Source organism: Ruditapes philippinarum, unplaced genomic scaffold, assembly GCF_026571515.1.
Source record: "Ruditapes philippinarum isolate M1 unplaced genomic scaffold, ASM2657151v2 ctg689_1_1_1_1, whole genome shotgun sequence".
In the NCBI taxonomy this organism is placed as follows: Eukaryota; Metazoa; Mollusca; class Bivalvia; order Venerida; family Veneridae; genus Ruditapes; species Ruditapes philippinarum.
The window spans coordinates 94347-121825 of record NW_026858375.1 but is presented as its reverse complement, the minus strand read 5'-3'; the positions used below and the strand labels follow the sequence as shown (position 1 = coordinate 121825).

General features: G+C 33.2%; 1 pseudogene; it reads left to right on the top strand.

Moving 5' to 3' along the window:
• The window catches only part of LOC132753022 (phosphatidylinositol 4,5-bisphosphate 3-kinase catalytic subunit beta isoform-like), a 73723-nt pseudogene that overhangs the window by 17022 nt on the left and 29222 nt on the right, over positions 1 to 27479 (top strand).

Here is a 27479-nt window from a genome sequence, read left to right as displayed (position 1 = left end):
TTGTTATATACATGTAGAGGTAGAAGGTTGTTTTAGTGACTTTATACAGATGATATACAGGTGTATTATCTAGCAAATCAAGGTTTTAATGCTTTAGTTTTCACAGCTTTATTTAGCTTGAGTATTAAACAAACAGGCGGTTCCTGCATGATTGACAGGCTTACAGTGTTTGAACACCTTCATACTGACATTACAACACTGCATATCTGTAACAATGATTTTCATTGGATAATTATGATGTAAATATCATGTTTATTGATGCTGCTCCACATTAATAAATTATTTTCTTTTTTTTAACCCCTTGCCTGATGCATCAAAACTAGTAATACCATACGACCAGCGCAGACCAAAGATCAGCAAGCATATCCAAGCCCTCTGGTCATGGTCTGCATTTTACTATTCAGTCAATACTTTTTAAAAATTGCCAAAAAATAATGCATGTGTTTCTTCAGATTAAAAGATGGACAAGTCCATTTTAAGATATCTAGGGTAATTAGGGTAATGAAACTAGAAAGAAAGCAATCATGCAGTATAAAAATATTTGTAATAACATTTTTTGACAGGTTTTATGGCAATGTACTCTATATAAGTTACATAGCCTAAACCTAGGAACTGTGGTTATATATCCTTACAGCTGCTTTTATTGTGTCATAAAACCTGTTAAAATGTTGTCAATACAGGTGCTTATCAAATCAAAATGTGTTTTTATGGTACTTTGTGTCAAATTCAATAAAGTTGTAGAGAAAACAAAATAAGTTTCAGTTATGGTTTGAAAGTAAATTTTGAGTTCATTTTACATTAATATATGCTTTAATAATGACCAGTATGTATTTATAATGTATGCTTGGCTTAGCTGTTGGTGTGTAATACTTACAATAATTCACTTTAGTTACGTCAATTGTTATTGGACCATAGAGACACATTATGTATTATATAACATAGCTGGTGCAGATTGTATAATTCTTATATTTACTTGTATTTCATTTTATATTCAAAGAAGAATTATTAATTTGTAACAGAGACTTCTGTTGGATTTTATTGTAGTGAATAAACAGTTGTTACTAATTACCTAAAATTAGAAACAATGTACAAGTGCAGTAAGTAAACAAATTTGCACAGAATGGATTTTTCACCAAAGGAATCTTTTCAATTATAGAATTAATTTGAAAAACATACTGCGAAAAATGAAATAAATGGGTTGAAATATATACACATTTCGATCATATCATATTAATTTCAATTTATTTTTACAGACAAAGTTTCTGATTCAATCACATGTAACAGAATGCCCTGATATCATCATAGATAATGCTGTCTGCAAGTGGCATAACCGTTCACAACGAAAGTCCTATGACTATGTACTGAAAGTGGTCGGACAAGAAGATTATTTGTATGGTAAAACTGCACTTCAGCAATTCAAGGTAAATATTTTGGTTTTCTGTTTTCTTTGAAATAATGCAACAAGGCAATGTCTGTGAAATATATTGAATTAGTGATTATAAATTGTGTGTGTATTTTGTTTATTTAAACTCGCCACGGGTTGACCATATAGGCGAGAGGTGGCGAGTCCTCCAGAAGAGTATTAGTCATTTTAGATTTGTGGAGGATAGTGCAAGATACAGATACAAAAAAAGATGCCCCAATTCCAGAAGCTTCTCTTGGTTCTTTAGCATCCAAGTGTTAAAGCACTCATACAATGGGCCTTGATTTAAAGTCTCATCCGATAGACTTAGAAGTAATTTTAGTTGGCCAGCTCGGGAATCGATCCCACGGTGTTGAGATTACTAGTCTCGCGCTCTAACCTATTGAGCTATGGGGGCTGGCATGAAGTTACCAAACTTAAGTGAAATTTTATATATATGTATATAATTATGCTTCTAAAACAATTTTCAAACATCGGAGAATATGTAAAATATGTACTGTAAATATTTGTCCACATTATATGTAATCATTAAAATATATGTTTATGCATTTATTTTCTTATTGAAAAAATTGACTTAGACTTTATACCCTTTATACCTCCCTTTATTACCATGAAATGTAAATTCGGTAATATCTTTACAAATAATGCTTTTTGGAACTTACAATATTGATAAATCTTCATTTGAGCATTATATTTTTGAAATAAATGATAAAAAATGGGTAACAAGATCTTTAATATCACATCTACCTCCTGACTAACCCTGTTGTGATGACTATCATGTCAGAAACACCTGCTCTAAACTCTTTCATGAAACTAATTTCTGATCATTTGAATATATTTTATTCTGCCCATGGTAAGATCTAGAAACAACCATGTTTTCTTATTTGCAATGACTATTGTGTGTGGTCATTTGGTTCTGCTGTTTTGAATGAAAGTTAGACCATAAAAACAAATTGTATGAAGGGAGTTGGAAATTATTTAACAAAGGTCCTCTTAATCATATCAGTTCAATCATATCAGTGCTGGTTCCTATTGATAAAAAGATCAAAGAATGCTTTAAGGAGAGAAAATAACTAGTTTATTATAATAAAAAAAACACATATCACACATGGTAACTATATGAAAATGAAATTAAGGAGATATGTACTATTTTTTTTCAGTATATGTACACATGTATTCAGCGGAACATGGCTCCTGAGTTTTGGTTGGTCAAGAAACATTCAATTCTCACTGTGGGTAAGTACATGTATTGGTAATTCTTCATTATTTTCTTCTTCTGAAATGAGCCTCGCCGTGACAAAACCAACATAATGCGTTGCAACCAGCATGGATCCAGACCAGCCTTTTAGTATTTTTGATACTGAAACCCTAAATTTTGAATGGATTATTTCAAATTCAATGCAGGGAAATTCCATTACAGTAATTCAGCAGGTTAAGGTTTTAACTGAGCACAGTCATTGTATATATTAGCTAGAATGCACTCTATGGGTACGCATCTATCGTGCATGTCTGAATTCAAAATATGGCTGCCATTTTTGATTGAACTAAGAGGATGAAATTTCGGGAAGTAGCTCCCCCCTTTCTCCCTTGTTACGAGCCAGGCGTAACAATAAAGAAAAGCCAGCAACAAACTTGTAACAATAATAAATTTATTACAGAAAAATTATTAAAGAAAAATTAAATTACAATTTATGTTTACAAATACCTGAAGTCCAAATAAAAATGTAAATCTCAAATGTCTAGTCTGATCCTGGAATGATCCTTTATTTTTAACAGCACAGTTAAATCCAAGAACACTTTAGAATAAATTCCCACAATAAAATCCACAAGAATAGATTAATCTGTTTTAAATCCAGGCTCCAATAAATTGATTTATATCCAAGTTGAATGATAAATTTTAAAATTTTATTAAAGGGTTTTTAAAAATAACGATTTACTTAAAAGGTCAAAAAATGAAAAAAAAGTCCCCTTTTATATAAAGCTAAAAAAACATTCCAATCAGTCTTCCATGTTCAAAAGTAATCCAAAAATCTAAACCCCTTCAACAAAAAAAAATTTAACTGGGGGAAAATTTTAAAACTAAAAAATTTAAAGCATTTAATCATTAAACTAGAATTTTCCCACAACAGTTAAGAAAAAATTTTTTGTTAAATTTATTTACACATATGTATTTTTTAGTTCTTAAAAAAAGGAAAAAAATAATAAATTGGAAATACCCAAATTGTAGAAAATTAAAATTTTACTTTAATATGTTGCATACAAAAAAACCCTTCCCCCTTTATATCAACAGGAAAAAAAACCCAAACAAATTTTCAGCAGATTAGCTGTTGCTAAAAATTAAACAGCTTTGAACAGGAACTTTGGCATTTCTATTTTACCCGTTTTCACATTTGTCCCAGAGATACAATTCTGTATATTGATATTACAGATCCAAATCAGCACATAAAACATGTACCAAGATTATCTGGACATCATAATATGATGAATAGACATCAAGACACCCTCGTGTGGGACATTGAGGATAATTTTGAGTTTCAGGTGAAGGAAATACAGAATATTGAGATTACTTCTGACCAAGTGAACGACAACATTGATAAGGTAAATTACATTTTGTTTTATTTCTTCCCCAAAGTTTTTAAGTAGAGATTATACAAAATAAGTAAGATATTACTTTTGTAAACCCCTATTCTGTCACAAGCATTACATCGTGTGTTAAAATTTATCATTTATAAATTTATGAAATGATAATGATATACTGGTTGAGAACCAGTTTCCGGACAAAAATTGAGGTTTTTCGTTCGTTGATTTCTTGATAATATACGTATGCTAATAAAATTGGCCATACCAAAGCTTGAGCTCTAGGCTCGTCTCAAACTGTAATTTATACTACCTGGTTAAAGATGAACGGTTAAGGAAGGGCATTAAAAGGATTAATTTCTCACCATTACAGAACCAGTTTCCGGACATATCTTTAAGACTATAATGAAAATGTATTCACTGACTTTTCTTAGTAAATTAACTACATTCTACGTTTCTCAAACTTAAGCTAGTAATGTTGATGTATGCACTTTTTTTGCAAGTAGAAAAATGAACTCTGGGAATATGTATGTACCTCATGAACCACTGAGAAATAGCCAGCGTGATTGCATGTTTAAAATTGTGGATAAAGCACAAAAGCAGATGAAACTTTTTTTTACATCTAAAGAATTTTATTCATAACAATTTGCCAAATATCTTCAGTAATTACTACATTATATCCAAAAAATGATGAAAAGTGCCAAATATGAATAATGTATTGTGTTTTACGATTTTTAGCCAATGAAACGGGAAAATAGCGTTTAGCGTTTGAGTGTCTGCCTGTGATCTTAACAGGCAGATGTTTCACTATTAGAGCATTATTCAAGTAAAAAATAAACGCAAAGCATGTATGAATAGCTATGCCTTTCTTTATTTTGAAAATCATTAATTAATCATAAATTTATAATAATATGCATATTCAATTTAATTTCAAATATAGCTAATCATTAAACTGACATAGATTGAATTCATTGCTTGAAAGACAAATTTGTATTTAAACCAAAGCTAGTAAGAAATGTGAAACAACTTTTATCAATAAGTGTTTTTCACTCCTCTTCATACAACCATGGTTTACACCGCTTACAGAACCATTTATCTCCACTTTCCTCTAAGCTCTCCCGTACATACATCCTTTCACAATCTGTCAAGCACTCCTCATGATACCACCGTTGGCATAACTCTTCATCACACCCAAACCAAAACCTTCCATTAACATCATCATCTACAAGGCCATGCAACCCACATACCTCACACACATACATCCCAGTCATAAGTGCTGCAGCGGCAGCCGAATTCTCTTATTTTTCTTTCCTTTTTTTGTGTCGCCTCTACGGAGTAGTGGCGACATATAGGGATCACTTCTCCGTTGTCTGTTTGTCCGTCTGTCTGTCTGTCCGCACTACCGAATAAGGATAGGGGGCCATCTAACTGTAAACAGAACAAAAAAGAACAATAGAGTTCATTCCGTAACAATAGAGTAAGGGGCCATTGGCCCTCTATTAAACAATAGAAAATAACAAAAGAAATGGCCCCTTATTCCATTTCGGCCGGACGTCCTTCCGTCTGTCCGTCCGTCACAAAACTTGTCAATTTCATCCAAACTTTACAGAAATGATCAGTATCAAGTCTAGTCTAATTTCAATGAAACTTTACAGGATTGATCTGTAGCTCAAGTCCTTGCGCATATTGCACTGATTTTCCGGTTGAATGATTTTTGGCCAAGTTATGGCCCTTTGATAAAAAGGTGGTTTTTTCTGTGTCTTGCCAGATACACAAAAGCTTGTCCGGACTACTCCTCATAAACTACTGGTGCAATTTCATCCAAACTTCACAGGAAGGATCAGTACCAAGTGTAGTTGTGCATATTGTCAGCATTTTCCGGTTCAATGATTTTTGTCAGAGTTATGGCCCTAAAATAATTTTTATTTTTAAAGTTTGTCCGGACTACTTCTCTAATACCACAAATGCAATTTCATTGAAATTTTACAGGATTGATCTGTAGCTCAAGTCCTTGCGAATGTTGCACGGGTTTCCCGGTTGAATGATTTTTGGTTGAGTTATGGCCCTTTGATAAAAAGGTGTTTTTTCTGTGTGTTGCCAGATACACAAAAGCTTGTCCGGGCTTCTCCTCATAAACTACTGGTGGAATTTTATCCAAACTTTACAGGAATGATCAGTACCAAGTCGAGTTGCGCACTGTCCGTCTGTCACAAAATTTGTCTCAGCATGAAATTGGCCATAATGAGGCGACACATGTGATCACTGATTGCTCTTGTCTTTTCTTTGCTCGGCTTTTGACCTTTTCTCGTTTAGTTCCTTCTCCTCCATTCTCTTTTTCTTTTTTGCGTGCCTCTTCTTCCAATTGCTTTTCCCCTCTCATTTCCCTTTCTTTCTTTCTCCTCTCAATGTCCTCAACTTTCTTCTTCTCAAGATCTTCTTTCTCCTAAAATGTTTTAAAAATGCGTCTTAATTATAAGCACTAAAATATCATCGAAGAAATGATTACTTGAGATGTAATTTCCAGCGAGGACAGTTGTGCTTGTATCACATTTTTTTTTTATCTTATTCTTTTGTTGTACTATTTCAAATGCATAATTTATATGATTAACCATTATATGTATCAAATGATTTGCTGAATAAAACTTTTAATAGAGACAAACCTTTAGCTGTTTAAGCATGTCTTCTCCACTAATCAAACGACCCTCTGCTACAACCCTCTTTCTTCGTTGAACTTCAGCGGACTTTACTGGTGGAGGCAATAGTATGTCTGCAAGACTCGCTGGTATCAATCCACGTTTTACCAGAGGATTTGATAGAAAGTGACCACATTTATCACAAGTCTTTATTTGTTCATCACTTTCGTTTTATAGAAAAAAATGAATGTAACAAGTTTGTTCATTTTCAAAAGTTTTTTACAATTCGTTATATCAAACTGGTTATGTCATAAACTACCAAGATTAAAAAATCATTCGAACCGCTTAAGTGCACTAATTGGTGTTTGTCTTCTGTAAAATTGCCTATCTGGAACTGAACACTTAAATAATAGCGCAAACTGGGTTAAATTGACAAAAAAATAATGAGCAAAATTTAATTTTATTACCTCCGTTACGATGATCAAATGAAGCATTCACCAGCTCTGAAGTATCAATGGCCTGTGGATTGTATGGGCATATTCCAGTTACAGCAAATGCCTCCTGAACTGATGCTGGAGTAGCACTGTCAATTGCATGTTTTAGTACAATAGGAAATTTTGCTTTCCCAATACTTACACCAGCTCCACCTAAACCAAGTCTTGCCCTCATTTCAGAAAAACGACTCTTAAGTGGGCATATTACCTGAAAGATGATTTTGGTTTCTATGCCCCGGGCATATAGTGATTGAACCTTCTGTCCGTCTGTCCGTACGAGGTTAACCTAGAACGGCAAGTTGGATTTTTCTTAAGTTCTACCTGTACCAATGGCTTCTAAGTTTACACACTTACTAATCAATACAAAGTACATGATCTTGGCAAGTAACATTACTCTGGCTTTCATATTTATAAAGTTATTGCCCTTTTCAGCACTTAGAAAATGAATAATGGTTTACCTAAAACGGCAAGTTGGAAATATCTTAAGTTCTATCTATACTAATGGCTTTATAATTTCCACACTTACTTATCAATAAGAAGTACATGATATTGCCAAGTTATATAACTGTGTCATCCATATTTCCCTGTTATTTCCCTTTTTTCACTTTGAAAATAGGGCCTTGTCTGGTTAACCTATTTCGGCAAGTTGGATTTATCCTAAATTTCTCCAAATTGCTTAATGTCTTTAATGATATCTTTCATATTTAGTAGGTATATACCTTTGATGGTCCTCTAATTTTTTGTGGAGTAAGCGGTCTCTAGGGTCAAGGTCAAGGTCACTGGTTTAAAAAATAAATATAAACATTTTTGCCCATACAGCCTTTATATTTTATGTGATGTCTTTGTTTAATACAAACATGCCAAGGGAGGTCCTCCTTCTTTGGGTGTAGTAAGGGTCATTTTGGTTCAGGTCAATGTTACCAATGTCAAGGTCACCAATGTTAAAAATAGATTTTTACATTTTTACAGGTGTATTGACTTTATTCTTGAACAGATGTTATTTATAATTGATAGAAACATAAACTTTGATGGAGTAAGTGGTCAGTTGGGTCAAGGTCACCAGTGCTAAAAATAGATTTTTACACATTTGCTCATACAGCCTTTATTAAGTGACAGATATAATTTATATTTGGTAGGAAGATAACGTGCATGGTATTCATCCTTTTGATTGGGGTAGGGATCAGGGGGTTAAGGTCACTTGTGCTAAAAATAGATTTTTACACTTTTGCCAGTACAGATTTTATTTATTGACAGATGTATTTCATATTTGGTAGGAAGATAACTTGCATGGTATTCTTCCTTTGGATGGAGTAAGGGGTCAGTTGGGTCAAGGTCACCAGTGCTAAAAATAGATTTTTACACTTTTGCCCATACAGCCTTTATTTATTGACAGATGTATTTCATATTTGGTAGGAAGATAACTTACATGGTATTCTCCTTTAAGATAGAGTTAGGGGTCAGTTTGGTTAAGGTCACCAGTGCTAAAAATAGATTTTTACACTTTTTCCCATACAGCCTTTATTTAATGACATGTATTTCATATTTGGTAGGAAGATAACTTGCATGAAAATGAATATTTTTCAACTTCACAAGCTAGAGCAATGACTTGGCAACTTATATTTTTCACAATTACAAAATGCCATGACATTGTCAAGCTATATAACTTGTGTCTACAATTTTTTGGCAATTTTTCTGTCCATAACTGAGTGAATGGGTAAACATTTTTAGAATATTGCTACTGACAAGAATCTGAGCCGGGGGCATTTTTGTTTAACAAACACGTTCTTGTTTTCAATTTTGTATGTACAAATGTATTGAGAAACAATTAAAGATAGGACTATTGCTCATTTAAATTACAGACATCTAGACCTATTCTTTTTATTCTATTCCATGCTAGTCTCAACTATGTATTTTACTAAGATAATCTTTTAATTGTAATGCAACCTGGAACCTAAGCAAATTTGAACAACTTACTTTAAATAAAATGCGTGTTCACTAACACGCTTTATATGAATGAATCAGAAAATTGAATTTTTGAAATCATACCTTGAACGTTACATACTTTTACGTCAAGAGGTTGTAGGATATGTGGTGTGTCCCGGAAGTCCTACCAACACTACATCATTTGCAATGGCTGTTTTGACCTTTTCACGGCTGATATGTGCGTCACAAATATCCATTAAAAGGACAACAGGACGATCCCGGCCGCAGTTGGGAATGAAAAAATCTGCAAACCATCTTTGAAATAACTGGGTGTCCATGTACCAATTTTCACTGGTTGCTTATCCCAAGGAATCTGGTATTCCATCAGTATATTTACGGTGTGGAAGCGAACCCTTGTAAAATAAATCTAATATAACAATTTTGTAACTTATTATTTAAAAAGAAATATATGAAAATAGACTAAATACAAAATAGTATAAAACAAGGGCATAGCCATCACACATAATTAAAAGATAGAATGCAACGTACTACCTGAATAAATTCGGGACATTGGAATAAAAAAAATCACGGTTCTGCTATATTTTTAGTGATTTCTTATGTTAATTATATCAGAACTACATTGTACCTGGTATATAACCATGGTTGGCAAAAATCTGCCATCTCCGCAAACACATAAATGCGCAGTGATATGATCAGTCGTTGTGACTCTTCGTCGAAATACGTGTCCTTTTTTCAGTCCAATAACTTTTTAATATCTGGCTGTTTCTCTCTCAGAAAATCCACTCTCGTCACAATTAAAAATCTAAAATACATAAAATGTAAACATTGCCTGATGTAAATAAGAAATTAATTACAAATATTATATGAACTAAGTAGACAATACGAAAATAAACAACTGACGCATGCGCAAATATCAGAAATAATTTCCCGCGTCTAGTATACGGACTGCACACAGCAAAATAAATACAAATGTAACAAATGAAAACGACTCAAGACGCATAGGAGAAAAAAGCTGACCTTCGAATTAACATGTGAAAAGACAATTCGAGTAAGATTTCACTGTAGTAGCAATATAATTTCAAATTTAAATATACCTGCGACGGCTTGTCTTTGACGCCATATTTTCCAAGAATGTCATCCAAAAGAACAAAGAAATCAGCCATGACTTTCTTGTAAGACATTGAACATCTTGCCTTGTCGGAATTTTCTGGTTTTCTTTCGGATAATTCCGGGTGCCGCTGTATGAATTTTTTCAGCAACTGATTTGAAGGTCCTTTATCTAAATTAAAAAATGTGCTCTGTCCTGAAATTTTGTGAATACGTTTTAATTGTTTAATATGTGCATCAACAATTTAATAATATTTTCACTTGTGTGGTATTTTAAGTGTTTAATTGAAGTCAGCATGACAAAGGGATCATAGATTTATTCGGCACTTCGTTAGCCGTTTAACAAGTGTTTTACTAAATGTGCATGACTTAGAAAATGTATAATTTGAAGCATTGAGTTCTGAGCATGGCAAAACTCTTACCAGAACGTTTAACAATTGTCTGAATATATGCTTTGGTCCTTTGCCTATTTAGTGGAAATCCCTGATTTGCCATTTGCAACAGGTAATTAACCAAACCAGCTTCCTCCTCGGGCGTAATCTGCCGAGTCGGCCCCTTTACTGATGTTTCATAACGGCCCTGAATACGGTCAGATTAGGTTGATTTTGGGACGCAGTATTCCGCGGTTGCTTTTCTTATCTTCATCTTGTTCTGCTTTACAGCAGAAATGGCCATTTTCATGCTGGCTTCATCGTATTTCTTCCTGACCATACTAGAAAAACATAAATACAGGTAAAAACATCACAATTTCTATGTCAGCAAAAATACTGAATTAAAATTTCTTTCTAAAATTGTTAATGAAACTTAATATTAAGCATCATTTTAATATGCGCAGTTTTACATACAGCGGAGATAAAGGGAATGTACCATACAGAAATAATTACTGCACCAATTGTACTAGTTGTCTCCCTTGGATAGAAAAATTGCCGATGACCAATCTCTTTTTTTACTTTATTTCTTTTTTCTTCTTCTTTTTAGCTCACCAGAGCCGAAGGCTCAGGGTGAGCTATTAGTATATAAGGGGGATGCCCCGTCGTCCGTCGTCATGCGTCAACAATCGTCTTCTTCTCTGAAACTACTTAGCAGATTTACTTCAAATTTGGTCTATAGCATCCTTGTGACAGTCACACTTGAATTTGCTCATGTCATTCCAATTGACCCCTTTTAGGGGTCAGCAGAGCAGGCTGTCAACTGATTCCTATATTCCTATAAAACTCTTATATTTTGGGTCCAAATTCTATATTTTAAAAAACCTCTTATTTTTCCTATATTCTCCTATATTTTGAATATTTTTCCTATATATTTTTTCAAATATATTGCTGATAAATTCAAAGAGATTTCAGTTTTGGTACTGCTTCTGGCCTATTGTATTTTACAGGTAAGAGAATGTCTATGCCTGCATCAGCATCACATTACTATACTAAGCTGCTGTGCTCCTCATAGCCATCTGCATGGTCACCATGAAAAGCAGTGCATCAGTATGTCAACTTTATTTTAGGTAAGCCAATATCTTGTTCAATTTTTTTCACATACTCCCCAGTGATGAAATACAAGGCAAGTCTCTTAAGAAAACATTTAAAAAAGAAAAGGACACAGTGATAGACTGGTGCTAAAACATTTAGATATTTAAATTTACAATAAAGTTTGATTCAAAACAAATTACTGATTTACAATTACATATACTTTTTCTGAGAGACTACCTATGTACTGAGGGGACCATGTCTGCTCTTCCAAATCAGGAATTAAAGCACGGCCAGACAGTTTATGCTGATAAAAATAATATTTTATTTTTAACAGCACTAAGCCTGGTGATGAGGTAAGAAACCGATGACTTCAAATTTTCCATACATGTTTTACAGTTTTATGTTTCTTCTACTTTGTGAAGACATTTAGCAATAAGGATTGAACTTTCTTACTTGAAATGTTATTCATATTATGTGATCTCATTTATTTTGGTCAAGTCCACAGGAAGTTTGATTTATGCTTTTAAAATGTATTTATAAGTTTATGTGCATATCTATTCAATTCTTGTATGTACCTGAGATGTTATGATTTCAACTTCTCAATAACTATTTTGTTGTCAAAGGATTTACTGTTGTATTTCCACTACAGCTTCATAATAACGTTATGTAAATTTGGGCCAATGATTCATGTTCTGGTTTACATTTGATTTTACTTTTTATTATTCTGCCAAATCATCATTTTTTTTCTTTTTTGGTAATAACAATGTGAACAGTAATAGTAAGGATATAAGATTGTGAAACAGTGTGAGATATTTGCTGGTCTAAGTGTCAGTAAACTAAAACATTAATCAAGTCCCTGTCATTTACAGCACCAACTTCTGGTAGCATTCTTGTTAAGATACTGTTTATTCTGTTATGTTTTGTGTTATCTTTTGGTGAAGCTTTGTAAAATTGTATGCCTTATTTTAGATAAAAAATACATCACAGGTGACCATTCAGATGATGGTGATGATCATTGTTGTAGCCTTCTGCTGGGATGCTGATGCTGTGGTTCAAAATTAATGGTTTCCCTCACTTATACGGTAGAAATTTTATTGTAGAAACAGTATGTGTAAAAGTAAGAATAATTTACATTTATAAAAGCATCGGTAAGTTAAACAATTTAAGTTGAAAACTCCTATTTTTTGCCTCAAAATGATCCAAAAACTCCTATATTTCCTGCAAAAATATTCTTATATTTCTCCTTTATTTTGGATAAGACCTGGTTGACAGCCTGACAGAGCTAAAAATAGAAAAACCTTTAAACATCTTCTTCTACAGAACTAATGGATGGATGATCACCAAACTTTGTCTGTAGCATCCTTCGGTAGTCTTTTATCAAGTTTTCTCATATTAATGTGATTGGCCGCTATTAGGGATCTCTAGGGCTTAAAATAGAAAAACCTTTAAACATCTTCTCCTACAGAACTACTGGATGGATGATCACCAAACTTTGTCTGTAGCATTCTTGGGTAGACTTTTATCAAGTTTGCTCATATGAATTTGATTGGCCCCTTTTAGGGGCCGCTTAAGCTAAAAATAGAAAAACCTTTAAATGTCTATTTCTACAGAACTAATTGATGGATGATCACCAAACTTTGTCTGTAGAATTCTTAGGTAGTTGTTTATCAAGTTTGCTAATATTATATTGATTGGCCCCTTTAAGGGGTCTCTAGGGTTAAAAATAGAAAAAACATTTAGACATCTTCTACTACAGAATTAATACATGGATGATCACTAAACTTTGTCTGTAGCATTCTTTGGTAGTCTTTTATCAAGTTTGTTCATATTAATTTGATTGTCCCCTTTTAGGGGCCGCTATTTCTAAAAATAGAAATACCTTTAAACGCCTGTTTCTATAGAACTTATTGATGGATGATCACCAAACTTTGTCTGTAGCATTCTTGGGTAGTCTTTTATCAAGTTTGCTCATATTAATTTGATTGGCCCCTTTTAGGGGTCTCTAGGGCTAAAAATAGAAAAAAACATTTTGACATCTTCTACTACAAAACTAAAAGATGGATGATCACTAAACTTTGTCTGTAGCATTCTTAGGTAGTCTTTTATCAAGTTTGCTCATATTAATTTGATTGTCCCGTTTTAGGGGCCGCTATAGCTAAAATAGAAATACCTTTAAATGTCTGTTTCTATAGAACTAATTGATGGATGATCACCAAACTTTGTCTGTAGCATTCTTAGGTAGTCTTTTATCAAGTTTGCTCATATTAATTTGATTGGCCCCTTTTAGGGGTCTCTAGGGCTAAAAATTGAAATACCTTTAAATGTCTTCTTCTAGAGAACTTATCAATGGATGATCACCAAACTTTGTCTGTAGCATTCTTGGGTAGTCTTTAATCAAGTTTGCTCATATTTATTTGATTGGCCCCTTTTAGGGGCTGCTAAAGCTAAAAATAGAAAAACCTTTTAACATCTCCTTCTACAGAACAAATTAATGGATGATCACCAAACTGTCTTTAGAATTCTTTGGTAGTCTTTAATCATGTTTTGCTCATATTAATTTGCTTTTAGGGGCTTCCAAAGCTAAAAATATAAAAAACCTTTGAACATCATTTCCTACTGAAATCACCATTACATGTTTGTCTGTAGCACTCTTAGGTAGTCTTTTATCAAGTTTGTTTATATTTATTTGATTGGCCCGTTTAAGGGGCAGCTAAAGTTGAATATAGAAATACCTTTTAACGTCTCCTTCTACAGAAGTAATGGAGGGGCAGCTAAAGTTGAAAATAGAAATACCTTTTAACGTCTCCTTCTACAGAAGTAATTGATGGATGATCACCAAATTTTGTCTGTAGCATTCTTAGGTAGTCATTTATCAAGTTTGTTCATATTAATTTGATTGGCCCCTTTAAGGGGCCACTAAAGCTAAATATAGAAAAACCTTTGAACATCATCTCCTCCTGAAATAGTTGATGGATGATCACCAAACTTTGTCTTTAGCATTCTTAGGTAGTCTTATATCAAGTTTGCTCATTAGTCATATTAATTTGATTGACCCTGTTAAAGCTAAAGCTTTAATTCCCCAGGTCATGGCATTTCTTCAAATTATAGTTTAAAGATATTTTATGCTCAAATTTAATATTAAAAATTATTGACAATGGATACACAGTCTTTTTATAAATATAAAGTAAACGTGTTTTGACTTCACACAAAGAAGATATGTTACGTTTTAAACTCTTCACACTATAGGAGGTCACAATATAAATATAATGATTATAAATGTCATTAAAAAAACTTTTCCAAAAGAGGTTCAATGGCTTGGAGAATGTCTTAATGTCATGACCTATTTATGATTCAGCTCATCATATTGCATCATTGTAAGGTCAGCTGTAGGTCATTAACCAGGAAGAAAAATAGGCCTAAAAAACATTAAATTTGTTTCTCCTGTACCTGACTAACAAAGATGAGTTTGTATGCTCAATTTTGTTATTGAATTTTGTTAAAAATTGTATTTTTTTGCACTTTTTTTTTTGAATTGGATTTAAACTTGGAAAAAGCACATTTCAATAAATTTTGGGACAGACTGTTGAACCTGAGTTTCATTTGCATAATTAAATTTTGGTATCAGTGGAACTGTTTTTGATATTTTTGAAACCATTGCTCATCCTTCTTGTTTTTGATGTACAGAGACTTGAAATTTGGAATGATGTACAGAGACTTGAAATTTGGACCAGGAATGTAATTTCTGATGCGAAATGAATTAAGATATCAACTGACTTAACTTTTGATATTATTATTTGATATTGTTTGACCTAGTTTGTCGTTTTTTGATGTACCTGCTGGAAATTTAGACAGGGGGTTTAATTTCTGATCCTGAATTGAATTTTAATATGAACTGGCCTACTTTTGATATATTTGATATAACTTTATCTACTTTTTTGTCTTTTATGCACAGACTTGAAATTTGAACCAGGGGTGTAATTTGTGTTATTTTTAATGTTGAATTCAATTTTGATACCAGCTGACCTACTTTAGGTATTATTGACACCATTTGACCTACTTTCTTGTATTTTGACATTCAGATTTTAAATTTGGACTAGGGGTGTAATTTCTGATGCTGAATTGAATTTTGATATCAACTGGCCATCTTTTCATATTTTTTACAATGTTTGACCTATTGTCCTTTTTTGAGGTACAGTTATGTTACCATACAGAATGTATTAAAAATGTGTTGTCCTCAAACATCTACACCTTACATGCTTTGCATGTGACATTTTGTTTTCGTAAAAAAAGTTAAAAAAAATTGTTTAGTCAAAATTAATTATGCTCCCGTGGTCATTTATTCTGCATTTATTCTACATAGTCTCATAGGAACACACTTGCAACATACATATTTTTAACAAAACCTTTCCAAAATATTAGGGCAAAATATTTCAATTTATATTGTGAATAATGAAATGATGGGTTAGATGAGTGATCTAGGGCCATCTTAGTGGCCCTATTTTTTATTATGAAGAAAAAAGCTAAAACAATCAGTGTTGTGAAAGTGTATTACTAGAGGGGCAAGTTAAAGTTGAGCTGAACTTGCCAAAAGAGCTAGACTGGCCTTTCAGCAAATTCTTTTAAAAAGTAATTTCCAACACTGTAAAGCCGTTGTTTCTGGTGAGCGACTCAGGGCCATCATGGCCCTCTTGTATCAAGTTTGCTAATATTATTTTGATGGGCCCCTATTAGGGGTCTATAGGGCTAAAAATAGAAATATCTTTAAACATTTTCTCCTACAAAACTAATTGATGGATGATCACCAAACTTTGTTAGTAGCATTGTCATGTAGTGTTTCATCGAGTTTTCCGATATTAATTTGATTGGCCCCTTTTAGGGGCCACTAAAGCTAAAAATAGAAATACCGTTTAATGTCTATTTCTAGAGAACTAATTGATGGATGATCACCAAACTTTGTCTGTAGCATTCTTTGGTAGTCTTTTATCAAGTTTGCTCATATTAATTTGATTAGCCCCTTTTAGCGGTCTCTATAGCTAAAAATAGAAAAACCTTTAGATATCTTCTTCTACAGAACTAATTGATGGATGATCACCAAACTTTGTATGTAGCATGGGTAGTCTTTCAACAAGTTTGCTCATGTGAATTTGATTGGCCCCTTTTAGGGGCCGCTTAAGCTAAAAAATAGAAATACCTTTTAATGTCTATTTCTACAGAACTAATGGATGGATGATCACCAAACATTGTCTTTATCATTGTTGTGTAGTCTTTAATCAAGTTTGCTCATATTATTTTGATTGACCCTTTTTAGGGGCCCCTTAAATTAAAAATAGGTAAACGTTTAAACGTCTATAGAACTAATTGATGGATGATCACCAAACTTTGTCTGTAGCATTCTTGGGTAGTCTTTTATCAAGTTTGCTCATATTAATTTGATTAGCCCCTGTTAGGGGTCTCTAGGGCTAAAAATAGAAAAACCTTAAAACATCTTCTTCTACAGAACAAATTAATGGATGATCATCAAACTTTGTCTCTAGCATTTTTGGGTAATTTTTTATCAAGTTTGCTCACATTAATTTGATTGGCCCTTTTAGGGGCCGCTAAAGCTAAAAACAGAAACACCTTTAAACATCTTCTTCTTCAGAACTAATTGATGGTGTTTTAAAAAAATAAAGAAATCTCCCTCTTTTTCATTTCAAAATTTCCTACTATGTCTATTGTCAGTTAAAAAATCTCCCTCGTTTTGAAGTAAATTCTCTCTCTTGAATTGACATGTATCTACATGTTATGCATAAAAAAGATTGAATGTCTTAATGTCATGACCTGTTTGCTTTTCAGAGATCTTGAGGTCATTCACCTGCTTTGTATCTTTCTGTTTGTGGGCATTGCATCAATGCAGGTTCATTTGTAGGTCACTCCAGGAAAAGAAATAAGGCCTAAAGAATTATTACATTTGATTCTGGTACCTTACGAACTTGGAGAAAGCACATTTCAATAAATATTGTGACACACTGTTGAACCTGATGTTTCATGTGCATGGGATATTGTCACTGTGTAATAGATAGGTGATTGTTTTTCACTGAGACTCATTTACAGTATATGTTGTATTATATGGGAATATATTAATAATATATAGAAGAGCCTGATCGATAGATATTAGATGAACTGGCCTTCTCCAGCTGCATATCCACTTTCCCTGATATCAGTTTTTTCTTCTTTTTTTAATTAGGTAATATTCAAATAATTTTTCAATAGAAAAACACTCGAACTAATAAGTTAAATGTTAATAAATTTGAATTTATTCATAAATGTAGATATGGCTTAAATTATTTTTCATCTTATTTTACTTTATAATCTTTTGCAACTTGCATTTTACATAAGGAACAAAACTTAAGTTTAAGTGAACTCATGGCAACTTTAGAAGTATTTCTTGCTTGTCTTTATGTAATTTGTCATTTTTTTGTGCTATTTTAATATCAGTTTCAATTACCTTATTCTATTCAGAATCACATTTTGCAAACTTGGTTATCACTTGTTGAAAGTAATTTTGCACTGTTTCACATATTGTATGTAAAATTGTTTTCATGTTCACTGAATACATTTCATCAAAACAACCTTTTGCTTTTTTCCTTTATGTAGTTAAAGTTACAATTTTTCCCATTTCTATTAAAGAGTAAGATAATTAACCTGAAATGTTAACTTTCTGGTTGAGTTGACTAGTATACCTATGTTATCTTAAATAAATATTGACCCAAACTTGGTTCCTATCATTTTTACTATAAAGAAAAAGAAAACAATCAGTGTCGGGAAACCTTACAACTAGAGAGGCAAGTTGAAGTTGACCTGGACTATTTGAAAAATCACTGAAAAACAGTTGTTTCTTGTGAGCGACTCAGGGCCATCATGGCCCTCTTGTTTTAATTGTTTTAACAGTTATTGGCGTCCGCGCCGAAGCGCGGCGCCTATTGGAATGAAATGAGATTTTGTGAAAGGGCGACAGCAACTTCTCGAGCCTTTTATAGTTGCCAATAATAAAAGCCGATCATTCCGATCGGTATGAGGGTGCTTGATTATTAATTAGTCGCGATATGTACAATGAATGGCGAACTGGAGAATTTCGCAATGCAAACATTTTCAAATGAAATAACCTTTTCCGTCAATAAATCGCGCTCTTCGGGGTATTTTTGCTTATCATTTTGTAGTACACAGTGGGTTATTATGGTATGTTATTCCGAAAGCTGTTAATAGAATGATGAGTTGATGACCTAAATATTCCGAAAATCTATTTATAGAGGGATGTACTCCTATCGGTAATTCCCGGTCTCTCGCGGGATTTACTAATGACCGGCGAATAGTACCACACGTTTATTGTCCGGTCTCTTTTTTTTTTAGTTTAGTTTAATAATATTTTATTGCAACTATATAATACATGTAAGATATGAATAACACACAAAGAAACAAAAACAAATGTACATATAAGTATAGTGCAAATGGGTTGGGCTACAAGTTATTACAACATTAGCAACAGCCCTTCCCACAAAGTCAAACTTTATAATACATATATTCCGGATAGTTTCATAAGAATAGTTACACAAGTGGAAGTGAGAAAAAAATCAAAACGCGCACGCACGCACGCACACGTGTATTTACATATTTCTCTCCGGTCTTTCCCGGTGTTGGAGTAGATATCGTTACAGAACAGAACAAATATTTTACAGATAAATAAGCTTTTTTTCAAAATGAATGTTTGTCACTTAGTTTGGTTACAATAATTAATAAACACAGATCAACTCTCGAATTGATTGATTATTATTATACATAAACATACAATTCGAAAAAAAAAACAACAACACAAATCGCATGTTATATTTTATCTATATGAGATAAAAACAATAAATATGTACAATAATTGAGAAAAAATGTACATTTTTATGGCATTAATATGACACTATCAACTTTAAAACATTTTATATAATTTGTTATTCGTGTTTAGTAAAGATTCCGAGGAATTATTCAAAGTTACAAATCAGATTTTATGAATTATTCAATTGATTGATAATTTAAAAAATGATAAAGAAAAATACATATGTAAATGTATATGGTTTAAGAATAAACAATATTATAAATTGAAAGATTAACCATGATTTACTGACTTTTTCCAGTTAAGTTTTGACTTATAATCGTCGATCATTATGACAATTGAATTCTTAAAATAGTAGTAAACGTAAAAACTCAGTATTGAAATAGCGCATAAAACACACACAAAAAAAGAAAAGAAAACAATATTCATAAAATCTGTATTTTTTTTTATTAAAATAGAAATTACATTTATTGTATAATAAACAATTATGCTCAACATGATCAACATGGTAATATAACAAGTGTCATATTGTTACTTAGTGTGAACAGATACCTTAAGAGGGGGTCCTCGTTAATAGCAATAACATAATAAGGGACAATTACACAAGTATGGTGTTGATCATGCGTTACACATATGGATTATAAATGATTGTATACATGTATATCCGTTGCTATTAATAACCACGATCATAAAGAAATAACAAGTAATATTCTAATTTCTAGCATGCCGATCAAAGTTATAAATAATGAACAATGTCTGTCGTCCGTTCTTTCAAAAGTGATATACAATTCTGGTAAAACCCAATGGCCCATTGAAAAGTTTATAAGAATATCTTGTCATCATATATCTACTAGTTCATCTGCACCTGCTGTTTGGACGCCCTTTGATGCTTTGCATCAATGCTTTTCTTGTATTTTTATGTTATCAGCTTTCAGATTTATACGCAATTTATAAAAAAAATATTAAGAAAAGGAAGGTAAGAAAAGTCTGCATTATGCAATTGTTTGGGCCCCGGATTGTATAAATCATGCGCATGCGCAGAATGCACTTAAAACCCCGAAGGGAAGTAAGGCTGTTTTAATAATACAGGTAAGATGTTTTTATGATACTTTTTGATGTTCTCACCTGGAAATAAGTTTATTCTGTCAAAAAGTCAAAAAACCGTCCTGATGATACAGATGAAAGCTCGATTTCGATAAATTTAAAATAAAGCCTTTATCGTACTTGTCCGGAAACTATTACTGTCCGGAAACTGGTTCTCAGCCAGTATATGTTCATGTAAATATTAATATAGGAAAGCCTGTGAACAAGGGTCATCCAAGGGAGATACAAAGCATGTCCTTTATAGATAAGTGGACTTTACCTGGAAGTTACTTGTTCTTTTTGAAAAAATAAGGATTGTCTGATAGTTGCCTTCATTTACAGAGGTGGTCTTTAATACAGGTTTGACTGTACTAGAGATAATCTTTTCTTCTTTCTCTAGTCTTAAAATACTAATTAAGCCATTATAGCTCAACTTATTTGTTTTATCGGAGATAGGGGCTAAGAAGAGGATGGGGTGTGTGTTTTCTCAAAAATGTACTGTAGGTTGATTCATTTTTGATCCGCTTCTTTTCTAACATTAATATTCAGGTTTTAACAGATGTTATATATTAAAAAAATGTCCCTCTTTAGATGTTCAAACTTTGGTTTGAAATTTTGGTATCAAGTCAGCAAAATCCATAATTCTTTATTTTTCTTTTTTTCTTTTTTTCAGATATCTGTGTTATTAAAGAGATAATTAATATTTCAGGTGAAGCTGTTTGTAGGATTATATCATGGTAGTGAAGTGCTTGGGGATGTGAAAACCACAAACGAGATGCCAGTAATAAAGGGTAATTGTAATATTGGAGCGACCTTGACCTTTGACCTTCAGGTCATGGATGTTCAGACAGCCAGCAGACTGTGCTTTACTCTACATGGAAGAATGAAGGGGGCAAAGGTATGTTGTTTTACAAAAATAATCAATACCCCATGAATTAAGGTGTTATAAGTAAATTTACAATATCTTGATATGTTTGTTGTCTTAAACAAAAGTTTATTTTGTTTCAGATGGAATTTAATTCAAATATTTTTCAGTACTAAAATATTGATTATAAAAAGAAAAAAATTCAGTGAAACCTTTCCTTTTATAACAGAAGACCTCATTCATTTTCATCACTAATAAGCACAATTAAGTTTAAATGGAAAAATATCCTTAAATAAGAATATGACATTTTTTTGTGTATCTGATTGCATTGATTAGGGCTTCTTTACCAAGTAACTTTGTTTCTGAAATTTCAAACTGACTCTCAAAATTTGGAAGTTTGCAGGCCACCGTAGTCCTGTATCTTTTATTAATTTTCAGAGTTTGAATCCAATAGCTTGGGTAAACATTCCAGTGTTTGATTTCCGTTCTCGACTGTTGGTCGGGGAACACAAGTTAGCCATGTGGCCAGTCACGGCTGAATTGCAGTTAGAAGAAACTGGTTGCTATCCACTAGGTAAATTTTTATCAAAGCTTTCTTTATTAACCCTTTACTCCATAGATACTTATTTTAACTCACTTATCCATTTCTCCATAGATACCCTTATTAACTCATCCATTTTTCATAGAAACTTTCATTGAAAATTTAACTCACTTAAGTGTTTATGAAAATTATCAATCAATTACAAGTACAAAGAACTCAATTTAATCATTTCAGAAAATTTTTAACCGAGTACATTTAAAGAAAACAATGAACAACATATTTGTAGAAAATTATTTATATTGTTTATTTATTGAAATATTTTGTGTGTAAGGGAGATTATTCTTGTCATATATTTTGATCAAGTTATACAGAGTTATGTTATCTGGGTGAAAGGTCTAAAACTATTTTGATGTATTGAGATTGTTTATAGAAAAATACAACAAAAGGTATAACATATACAGACGAAATGTATACCTTATAATGTTATAATTATAGTGTTATGTATGAGAGCGAACTTTGTCATGATGTATGTTTATACTTACAGGTAGTGTGTCACTTAACCCCCATAGCACTATCATGTTAACTGTGAACTTCTCTGAATATAAAAGACGTCCACCCATTGTGTTTCCATCTGATGAAAAGGTACATCCTTTAATTTAAATTATTTTACTTCATTACTTTAGAGTTGAGTGTTTTTTTTTTGCTCACCTGTCACAAAGTGACAGGGTGAGCTTATGTGATCGCTTTTTGTCCGTCGTCCGTCGTCTGTCGTCCGTCCGTCGTCCGTCTGTCCGTAAACTTTTACTTTAAATGACATCTCCTCATAAACCACTATGCCAATTTCTTCCAAACTTCACAGGAATGTGCCTTTGGTGGTCACCTTTAAAACTTGTTCAAAGAATTTAATTCCATGCAGAACTCTGGTTGCCATGGCAACGGAAAGAAAAAAGTTTGAATACCTTCTTTTAAAAAACCAAAGAGCTAGAGCTTAGATATTTGGCATGAAGCATCTTCTAGTGAGTGTCTACCAAGTTTGTTCAAATAAAAGCCCTGGGGTCAAAATCGTCCCCGCCCCAGGGGGTCATTGATTTTCCCTATATGCATATAGTAAAAACTTAAAAAAAACTTCTTTTAAAGAACCAAAGAGCTAAGATATTTAGCATGAAATATGTTCTAATGGGTGTCTACCAAGTTTGTTCAAATAAATGTCATGGGGTCAAAATTGGCCCCTGCCCCGGGGGTCATTGATTTTCCTGATATGTGTTTAGCAAAAACTTCAAAAATCTTCTATGAAAATACCCAAATAGCTAGAGTTTAGATATTAAGCATGAAACATCTTCTAGTGAGAGTCTACAAAGTTTGTTCAAATAAAAGCGCTGGGGTCAAAATTGGCCCCGCCCCGGGTGTCATTGATTTTTCTTTTATGTGTATAGCAAAAACTTAAATATCTTCTTTGAAAAAAACCAAATAGCTAGAGTTTAGATATTAAGCATGAAACATCTTCTGGTAAGTGTCTACAAAGTTTGTTCAAATATAAGCCCTGGGGTCAAATCTGGCCCCGCCCTTGGAGTGTCATTGTTTTTAGATATATTTGTATAGTAAAAACATAAAAGATCTTCTTTTAAGAACCCAATGAGCTAAAGTTTAGATATTTTGCATGAAACATCTTCTTATGGGTGTCTACCAAGTTTGTTCAAATAAAAGCCCTTGGGTTAAAATTGGCCCTGCTGGAGGGGGGGGGGGGCAGGTCATTGTTTTTCATTATATGTGTGTGGTAAAAAATATACAACATGAAACATCTTTTAATGGGTGTCTTCCAAAGTTGTTCAAATAAAAGCCCAAGGGTTTAAACTGGCCCCGCTGCGACCTCAGGGCCATCATGGCCCTCTTGTTGTTTTTTACACTCCAAAGTTGTTTTCAAAAATGCATTTCAGGGATTTTTTTCCAGGAGTTTTGGAACACAAGAACCATACCCATGGAATTGGGAAATTCAGCGATGTTTTGTTAATTATTAGGAAAAAATGTATGACTGAATTTTTGCAGTGATTAAATGTATGCAAACAATTACTGTCTATGACGGCATCTTCAAAGATTTAAGCACTATTACAATGAAGAAGCCCTTATTTGCAAAGATTTAGAATTTTTATTCAATATTTTTATTTTGTAACTTTCAATTGGAAATTTTTTCCTGTGGATTGGGAAAATAATATACCGTTTTCAATTGGGAATATGACCCAGTAACGGCCATAAAATAAGCCAAAAAACAATCCCTGCACTTTGTCTTAAATATTTGATGAGAACAATTTTCTACTACTTTGTGCTCAAAATGTAAGACACAATTTTTCTTATATTTATAACATATGACTGATTAAAGGAATAATGGTGCTTTAAGAAAAGCTAAAGGCCTCATGATGGTTAAACGTCAGATAATTTAGCAGAGTTTCAAATCTATTTCAAGTGAATCATTCTTGGCTCCTAAACATGGGTAAAACTCATTGTACCAATTACTTGAAACTTGGACTCTGGGGCGTCCATGACCAAGTGGTTAAGGTCATTTTTCAAACTTCAAACCACCTGCCCCTTACAGCTGTGGGTTCGAATCCCGACAGGGACTTTGGTTTCTTTCATGTGAGGAAGCTATCCAGCTAGCTTTGGGAACGTGGGTGATTCTACTCAGGTGCCCGTTTGTGCCTGAAATGATGCACGAAAGAGCACCAAAGGTCTTCTTTCACAGGTAAAGCTGTGACACCATTGCATGGTTGCTTTTTAAGGATTATTTAAATTGCTCAAAATCCCAAAATCCTTTGAAATTGCTCAAAATCCTTTCCTTTTAAAGCATATTAGAGCTCAAGATAGAACATTCTTGAACATCTTTTCATAAATTAATTGACTTTAATCAAAGTCTTAGATAATTTTTCTTTCCACATTCTTCAAATAAAATTTGTATATTTTTAGTAACAGACATGTGAAGCAATAAAATTATGTTCTGAACATAGATTTTATAATGGGTTGAAGTACACTTATGAATTTCTACTCTGGTTTTCTTTAGCATTGTTAAATATTGTGAGTGTAGTTTATTTTATTTTCCCCTGAACAGATTAATGAAATAGCTGCAGAGAACATGGAAAGACCCGGAATACCAGGACATCCTGTAAGTATATAATAAATACTGTTTCTTAAAGCTTCACTTTTTTAAAGTCAATATTATATAACTCTCTGAAGAAATAGGGGTAGTTTGCTTTACACAGAGTGTCTGTCTGTCCATCTAACTGTTAATAGAGGGCACCTTGTCCAATCAATAACTAGAGAATGTTTTGGTCTGCATAACTAACATTTAGAAGTAGAGGTTGGATGTACCAGTTGACCTTTTCATTTTGTGATCAGAAGTTCAAATCTTATTCAATAAATAACTAAAGAATTCATTGACCCATAGTCCTGAAAGTTGTCGTGTGTTTTGTTATGACTAAATAGATCCATATTTCTTTTTAAATCAGTTGATCAAGAAAAGCTTGTCCCACAAATAACTTTCAGGCCTTAAATTTATCTATATCCAAACTTTATGTGACTCAACCCCCTATGTTTTTAGCTCATCTGAGCTAGCTCAGGGTGAGCTTTTAGGATCGTTGAATGTCCGTCATCTGTCGTCCGTCGTCCATCCACACTTGTTCGTTAACACTCTTGCTAAGGAGCTAAAAATAGAAAAATCTTATTAACACTCTAGCGGTCACATTTTTGCCTCAATCATCATCAAACTTTGTCAGGATATAGCTCAGATGAGTTCGAACATGCGTCATCTCGGACGAAAAACTAGGTCACAGAAGCTAAAAATAGAACAACCTTGTTAACACTCGAGCGTTCACATTTTTGCCTCAATCATCATCAAACTTTGCCATGATGCTTATCTAGGTAATAGCTCGGTTTAGTTCAAACATAGGTCATCTCGAATGAAAAACTAGGTCACAGGAGCTAAAAATAGAAGAACCTTGTTAACACTCTAGTGGTCACATTTTTGCCTCAATAATCATCAAACTTGTTTAGGATGCTTTTCTGCGCTGCTAACTTAACCACTTATACAGTAGTGAAACAGCAATTATTGTCATGAATAAATAAAATACCGCTGAAACATTGATATTACAGGACTGGCATCCACCAAAGAAGATGGTTCGTCAGCTAGATGATATACTGAGCTCGCGACAGTGGGACTGTCTACATGAACAAGACAAAGACTTAGTCTGGACTATGAGAGTGGAGATACGAGAGAAAAATCCTCAAGCCTTGCCTCTCGTGTTGAAATCAGTGAAATGGCATAATCATATAGATGTTGCTAAGGTAACTAGTGTTCTTTTGTTATAGCCTTACTTCGGAATTAAGATTATTTTGGGTTTTCCCAAGCTAATCCAGTGGTACTAGAAAACTTTTACAGTTACAGTTTTGAAAATAACCGCAACAGGTTGACTTATCTATTGTGACCAGTAGTGCACCGTGAAACTATAACAATAAAAGTTTGTTTGTGCCGCAGAATTAGCTTGAAAAAAAACCCACATTTGCCGAGTTCAGGATAACATCTATTGGAAGAAGGCATTGATATAAAACTTATCATAGTAAGGCTAAGGTTTTTGTTACTTATTGTAAGTTTGAACACTTGCTTTTGCATTTATCTTTCATTATTTAGATTGATTTTTGTGTCGCCTCTACGGAGTAGTGGCGACATATAGGGATCACTTCTCCGTCGTCTGTCTGTCCGTCTGTCCGTCCGTCCGTCACAAAACTTGTCCGGACTACTTCTCATAAACTACTGGTGCAATTTCATCCAAACTTTACAGGAATGATCAGTACCAAGTCTAATTGTGCATATTGTCAGCATTTTCCGGTTCCATGATTTTTGTCAGAGTTATGGCCCTTTAATATTTTTTAATTTTAACGTTTGTCCGGACTACTTCTCTTATACCACTAATGCAATTTAAATGAAACTTTTAGGATTGATCTGTAGCTGAAGTCCTTGCGCATATTGCACGGGTTTTCCGGTTGAATGATTTTTGGCAGAGTTATGGCCCTTTGATAAAAAAGGTTTCTTTTTCTGTGTGTTGCCAGATACACAAAAGCTTGTCCGGACTACTCCTCATAAACTACTGGTGCAATTTCATTCAAACTTTACAGGAATGATCAGTACCAAGTTTAGTTATGCATATTGTCTGCATTTTCCGGTTCAATGATTTTTGTTTGAGTTAAGGCCCTTTAATAATTTTTATTTTTAAAGTTTGTCCGGACTACTTCTCTTATACCACTAATGCAATTTCAATGAAACTTTACAGGATTGATCTGTAGCTCAAGTCCTTGCGCATATTGCACGGGTTTTCCGGTTGAATGATTTTTGTCTGAGTTATGGCCCTTTGATAAAAAGGTGTTTTTTCTGTGTGTTGCCAGCTACTCAAAAGCTTGTCCGGACTACTCCTCATAAACTACTGGTGCAATTTCATCCAAATTTTACAGG